Raw genomic sequence first — 7,534 nt, 5'->3', positions numbered from 1 at the left:
GAAAGAGTATCTACCCACAGGTACCCCAGTAGGGGTCCAAGGTCCCAAGTCACTTATCTGGGGAGGAAACGTCCAGGACTTGTCTCTTGGCCTCTTAGTCTCTCCTGAACAGCACTGCCAGATTTTACCAATAAAAATCTGCAATATTTGAGGCACACTTACACTAAACAAGTGTTTGTCGCTTATCTGAAATTCAATGTCCAATAACTGGGCAACCGCATTTTTTCTGTCAACCAACCCTACCTGAGAAAAACCCTCCAGACATCGGCCCCTGGCTGCTAGGATTCTGGAAGCAGAGTTGAGAAGACACTGAACATTTCACTGCTCCATAAATAAACATTCCTGCAAACTCCCTGTTTTCAGTGCATGACCTGCAGCCCTGGTTAGGCTGGGATCTGTGGGTCTAGGTCCTCTAGTGCCAACCTTCAAAGGAAACCTCTTGGAACTTCCCTGGCAGTCCAGTGGTTAAGACTCCACCCTTCCAATGAAGGGGGCATGGGTTCGATCCCTGGTTGGGGAATCCCACATGCCGCTGCGAAGCGGCCAAAAATATAATAAATAAAGAAATTAAACAAAGGAAACCTCTCGTCTTTTCGTGGGATGGGAAGGGGCGGATGCCCAGCTGCACTAAGTGATGGAGAAGATCTTGGGTCTAAAGTCTGTCCTTGTAAAGTCTGTCCACCAATCCTCCATTTTTCCTTCTCACCCCAGGGAGTCCCTGATATCTCCCATTTTTTACCATTCCTGGGGCTCTCTTGCAGGAACGTGCTCACTCTCTCCACCGCCCCAGACTTAGAACTTCATGGAATTCTCTGCCAGTTGCCATCTGTCCATTGGCTCTCCTGCTTCCAATCACTCTGAGGTCTCTCGTGCTCTCTCCTCTCTGGTCCGCCCTGGGAATGCCTCTTCATTCCTGTGCTGCCCTGTTAGCGAGCTTTGTGGAGGGAGTGGTGACAACTGCGGGGGCTCAATCCGCTCCGTTGAGCTGGACATCCCTGCTCCTCTGTCCAGGAACACTGCTTTACCCCCTCTCTGAGAGTCTGCTTCCCCTGCTGCAGTCATGCAAAGCGCACCCACAGCCCCAGAGTGCACTGGACAAGTCAGGTGAGCCCTGGTCCCACAGCATCTTTCCCAGTTCAAATTCCAAATTCCAGGGAAAGAAGCTCCAACTGGATAGTATCCTCTGGGTCAGGTAGCCAAGCACTGTTCCAGGTAGCCATGGAGAGGCAGGGTCACCTGGCAATAAGAGCCCACACCCGTGGAGAGAAGGGTCAGCTCAGAGAAGGGGGTGTGGGCTGGGCAGACACCCCAAATGACATCTCATCGAGGGTCAGCAATCTTTGGAACATCCACTGACTGTGTACAGAATCCAAGAACATCCTCTGCCCAACTCACCACACTCCATTCTCACCTCTTCTCATCCCCACTGACATCCATCTCTTCTAAACTCCCATTGCTTACAGAGGAACTGTAAATGAATCACAACTTTCCACAGCTACTCAGTCACCCATTCTGCCAATCCTACCTCCCAAACATGAATGGCTTTCAAGAGTGTCCACATCTCCCTCTCCCGTGCTCATTGCCCTAGCCTGGCCCACTATCTCCTCTTCCAAATTGCTACAATAACCTCCTAACTGGTTTTCCTTCTCTAATCTGGTTCTCCTACAATCCATGCTACAAAACACCAAGTAGAGTTCTTAAAACACAAATTTGCTCATCTGATCGTTTGCTTAGAACCCCTTCTATGTCTTCCTGCTGCCCACAGGAAAGTGAACCAACACTCCATAACTCCAATGCCATCTCTCGCCGACACACAAAACCCCTCCAAGCACTCTACTTTCAGAAGACAGAGTTATTTATAATTCCCCCAACCTCCCACCAACACACACACAATTTCCTGCCATGACATTCTGCATATGTAATCTACTCTTCTGATACATCTTCTTCCTTCATCACATCTTTAAGACTCATCTCCAGGATTTCCCTAGCAGTCCAGTAGTTAAGACTCTGCGCTTCCACTGCAAGAGGCATGGGCTCCATCCCTGGTCAGAGAACTAAAATCCAACATGCTGCACAGAGCAGCAAAAAAAAAAAGACTCATCTCCATATCATTTCCTCCCAAAAGTCTCTCTTGACTTATATAAACTCACCCAACATCATGGGACCCTTGTCTTTGTTCCACTATTATTCTGGACTTATGTCTATCACTACACTAAGACCCCAACCCAGACTTGTATAATCCAAAGTGGTATGACAGACAAAGCATTAATATAAGCCTCTTACAAATCAATGTTAAGACAAGGCAATAGAAAAAAAAAGAGCAAAGGGTATGAAAAGGCAGTTCACATAAAAATAAAAACACATACATGAAAAAAAATGCTCAACCACGTAATTAAAGGAATGTCAATATAAACAAAGGAAATGTCATTTTTAGCTATCAGATTTACAGACAGCAAAAAGTTTGAGGGACTTCCCTGGTGACCCAGTGGCCAAGACTCTGTGCTCCCAATGCAGGAGGCCCGGGTTCAATCCCTGGTCAGGGAATTAGATCCCGCATCCCGCAACTAAAGATCCCACACGCAGCAACAAAGATCCTGCGTGCTGCAACTAAGACCCGGCACCGCCAAATAAATAAATTGATAAATAAATAAAATGATAACACAGTGTTTATAAATATGGGAAAAGAATCATCAGATTTGTGATAATAAACATTGATACAATGCTTTAGGAGGGTAATTTGGCAATAACTACAGTAGATTTCAAAAATCATACCCTTGGGCTTCCCTGGTGGGGCAGTGGTTGAGAGTCCGCCTGCCGATGCAGGGGACACGGGTTCGTGCCCCGGTCCGGGAGGATCCCACATGCTGCGGAATGGCTAGGCCCGTGAGCCATGTAATATAAATCTGTGAAACGTACAAGTTTGTTGAAAAGTCATTATTGAGAGCATTTCTCTTTGGCGTTTTGAATCCATGTTAAGTGTACTTTCTTTCTTTTGAAAAATAAATTTATTTATATTTATTTTTGGCTGCATTGGGTCTTTGTTGCTGCACGTGGGCTTTCTCTAGTTGTGGAGAGCAGGGGCTACTCTTTGTTGCAGTGCACGGGCTTCTCACTGTGGTGGCTTCTCTTGCTGTGGAGCATGGGCTCTAGGCATGCAGGCTTCAGTAGCTGTGGCACGCAGGCTCAGTAGTTGTGGCTTGCAGGCTCTAGAGCGCAGGCTCAGTAGTTGTGGTGCATGGGCTTTGTCGCTCCGCGGCATGCGGGATCTTCCCTGACCAGGGCTCGAACCCGTGTCCCCTGCATTGGCAGGCGGATTCTTAACCACTGCACCACCAGGGCAGACCCTCTACTTCTATATTATATACGGATATGTGATAGAATGTACGTATGTTCTTCCACACGTTCGGAAAGATGAGTATTCAGGTAGCTTCTTTGCAGCATAGTTTGTGTTAGCAAAGGAAATAGAACAGCACCAAGGTTAAATGTTCAATATATCATGGTACACGTGCACACTGGAGTAGTATGCCGCCATGAAAAATGATGCCAGAGGGCTATACGTGCTATTATTTTAAGGAATGAAAAAAGATAAGGTGCACAAGAGTGTGTAAAGTACAAAGCTATAAAGGGTGTAAAGGGCCTATACCACGCATTTGCACAGACTTTCTGGAAGGAAAGCATTACCAGGTAACAGCACCCCCAGGAGAGGGAAGGTGGTCCGGGAGAACAACAAAACCTACTTTTCAGCAAACATTTCCCTTTTGTTCTGTTGGAAACTTTTTACTACACTAATTTCTTTTTATAATCTAGAAAATTTTTAAATTAAACATAGTCCAGTGTGGTGTCCACCCCCTCCAATGAATAAGCCCCTTAAAGGAAGAAACGTATTCTGACTCATCTGTGGGCCTGGGAGGCTCACCGTGCATACAGCTCCACGAGGACTAGACTCTGCAAAAGAATGACCCCTCCCAAGCCAAAGGTCCTCTCCTGACACCCACGCTTCCTCCGGGCCCAGGTCTCTGCACGTCCTGGGAATTCTAAGCCAGTGGCTGAAATGTAAACCCTCATAACCCCACGTGTCTGCACTCACTGCACCACCGCCCCAGCCATGAGGGAGGGGCTCTATCCCCGCCCCTGCCTGGCTGCCCTCCCACCTGCCCCATGTGGGAAAGAGGGGAGCAGGCTCCACAGTGAGCCTGAGCACATCCAGAGGCCTTGCTCACTTTCCTCCACTTCCTGGCCGTGTGTACTTGGGGGTGGAAACACGTCTTGATTCGACAAATACTTAATTCAGTATAATTCATTCCTCCAGACATGTGCTGGGCGCCCATGACATGCCGGGTTCTGTTCTAGGCACAGCAGTGAACTGTCAAGGAAATGCCTCTGTGCCCAGGAGCTTCCAGCCTAGTGCAGGAGTGAGAGCTCTGTCTCCTAAGTTTTAGGGCAGGGGGACATTAAATAAGAAAATGTGTGCGGAAGGCTTAGCTCCGTGCCTTTTGCACAGTGAGCCCAAAGCAAAGCCAATGTGATCACTACCATCCACCCCTTCCCATGGCAACGCTCTCTCCTCCACATGGCCCACGGCTCAGAGGCAGGAAGTCATTATATATATATGAATATATAAGTAGATATATGTATATATATACACTATATATATATACACTATAAAGTGTGTCACACATCTACGACTGTACATATGTCTCTTTATATGACTGTATATATGTAAATGTATATATATGACTATATTTATGACTGTATATATGACTATATGTACATATTTATAAAGTCTGTCTTATATATGTGTATGTGTATATATACTCCTAGCACACCTAAGCTGGCATCTCATGGACATTATTAATATGAACAGAGCAGCTACACATGACCTAGAGTGTTCTTCTCACCCGCAGGGGAAACATTACTTCTGGTGGGAGTTGGATGTAGCTTAAATGCGGAAAGTGATTGAAATATTAAAAACACAAAGATAATGTGTCAAAACTACATGGCAGAGTTCCCAGCATCAAGTAAGCATCCTACGATTGGAAGGAAAGCCCTTTTCATTATTGCTCTAGTGCTTAAATTTACTATTATTTTTTCTTACATCATCTAACCATCGCATTCTCCCCTGCAGCCCCATCTCCAGTTTCCGAAGAGAAATCTCTAGCGGATTCACTCCCAGCTGCACATAATACCTTCTCATCCTAACAGCCCTAATGCAGCTTCAAGAAGGAAAGGCTCTTTGAGAATTCCTCCCTCCAAAGGGCCCAGGGCAGGTTTTAGGCCAAGGAGCACAGGTTTTAGGGCAAAATCCCGACTTGGTGAGACACGCAGCTCTGCCTCCTACTGTCTGTGTGGGCCTGGAAACTGGCGGTCGTGCTCTGGGTCTGTTTTCGTCACTTGTGGCACACTGGCAAGGTAGTTATAGGAAGCACTCGGTCGGAGCACACGCAAGGCAGCCCCTGCGCCACAAGCTTCAAGGCCACTCCTCTCTGCACCTCTGTCACTGACAGTGAACTTCGGGCGTCAGGCCTGGGCCTGACCTCGGCCCCAGATGTCTGAGATTGGCGTGAGCCTCCACACAAGGCGAAGATGAAGATGAGGACTCGGGTTCCCACGGACTCCCCAGAGGAAACAGTTAGGGGTGCAGTTTGGTCCTGTCCCATCCCACCGGGAGGCAGTGCCATACATGAGTCTGTCACTGTCACCAGCAAAGCCCATTAACAAGTCCCAGGAAATAAAACTAGAATCTGGGTAATAAGAGCCAAGTCTAACCTTTTTTTCTCCTTTCTGCTTCGTCCGCTGTCACCGCCTCACACACTGCGGCACGCAGAGGCCAGGCGCCCGGCCTTTCAGACCAGAGTTCCTTGCGCAAGACGGCTGCGCAGGCGCCTGGCCGCTCAGCTCTGCGGGCCGCGCAGAAGCCCCGCCCCGCCCCTCCGCGCGCGCAGAGATCCCTAGGAAGCAGCCCCGCCCACGGCCTGGGTCGGGTCGAGGGGAGCCTGTGCTCTAGAGTGTGGGTTCAGTCCTCTCCATTCTTTGGTCAAAGAATAAAACTTTCCTTGGCTTCTGAACTGAACTCGGTCTCATTCTGTTGGCTCCAGCAACACCGGGCAGGAGGACCCTCCTTGGGTAAGGTGGCCTTACGGGCGAGGTTAACTTTGGTCCCTCGGTCAAAGTGGTATCGGCCGGGCATCTCCACCGTCAAGTTACGTTCCCCCTGTGAGAAGGTACTTTGAGGCAACCTAACTGCTATCCTGTCACTCCTACCAGTTTCACACCATACTGGTTTCCTGGGGCGGCTCAGGAAATTAACATAAACTGGGCAGCTTAACACAACGGACGTTTTGGAGCCCAGAAGTCTGAGACCAAGGTGTCGGCAGGGCTGTGCTCCCTCTGACGGCTCTAGGGGAGGATCCCTCCGTGCCACTTGCAGCTTCTGGTGGATCCAGATGTTCTTGGCTTGTGGCTGCATCACCCCAATCTCCGTCTCCATGGCCACAGGACCTCCTCCTCTTCATGTGCCTGTGTCTTCTCTTCTGTCCTTTATAAGGACACATGTCATTGGATTTGGAGCCCATCTGGTTAAGCAGGATGATCTCATCTAGAGATCTCTAACTTAATTACATCTGCAAAGACTTTTTCCAAATAAGGTCACAATCACAAGGTACAGGTATTAGGACGTAGACGTTTCTTAGGGGGGGCCACCATTAAACCCACTGTGTCCACCACCAGCACCCCCAGCCGCATCCTTGCTCCTCTCACGGAAGCACCGAAGGGCCTCCTCCCTGATCTCCCGACCCCCTTCCTGTCCATCCTCTGCCCAAGAGTAGTGATCTGAAAACATAACCCTCCAGAAGCTACCCAGTGCTCTCAGAATTAACTCCAAATCTCGTACCTCGGGCTGCAAGGCGCTGCCTGATCAAGCCCTGCTCAAGCCTGGTCCCCACCACTGGCTCCCTTGTGCCACCAGCCCAGCCACCTTGACTTTCCCTAAACTTCTCACTCATGCCAGGGTTTGCTCCCGTCTCAGCACTTTTGCAAATGCTGTTCCCTCTGCCAGATGCTCCTCCCTCATCCTCCCATGGCAGCTCTTTGTCATCCTTCAAGTGTCAACTCAAATGGCACCTCCACCTGGTCTACACTGCCCAACGTCCACCATCATTCTCTGTTTCCTTCATAGAACTCTAGATGGGCTGTGCTTTCATTGTATTTGACCATTTACTTGTTTACTGTCTGTTGACTCTTGGATCATAGGGGTTTGCCTAAATAATGCTGAGTACATGACAGCAGACAAAAGTCTACTGAATGGATGAATGAATGAATGAAGTGCTAAGCATCTAATGGTAGTTAGCATACAGTAGCTGCTTTGCCCATATGCTAGGCTCAGTGGGACCAAGATGAACAGAACATTTTCTACTGATCTGATAGTTCATTCTGCAGTGTGTCTTCCCCATAAGCAGTGGAGGAGAGAGCATTCATAAAATAAGCACATTTTAAAACCAAGTCCATAGAAGAATGACAAGAAATCACCAAATGACCC

This window comes from Lipotes vexillifer, unplaced genomic scaffold (genome assembly GCF_000442215.2).
Source record: "Lipotes vexillifer unplaced genomic scaffold, Lipotes_vexillifer_v1.1 scaffold417, whole genome shotgun sequence".
In the NCBI taxonomy this organism is placed as follows: domain Eukaryota; kingdom Metazoa; phylum Chordata; class Mammalia; order Artiodactyla; family Lipotidae; genus Lipotes; species Lipotes vexillifer.
The sequence above is the reverse complement of the archived record's forward strand: the minus strand, read 5'-3'. Positions refer to the sequence as shown.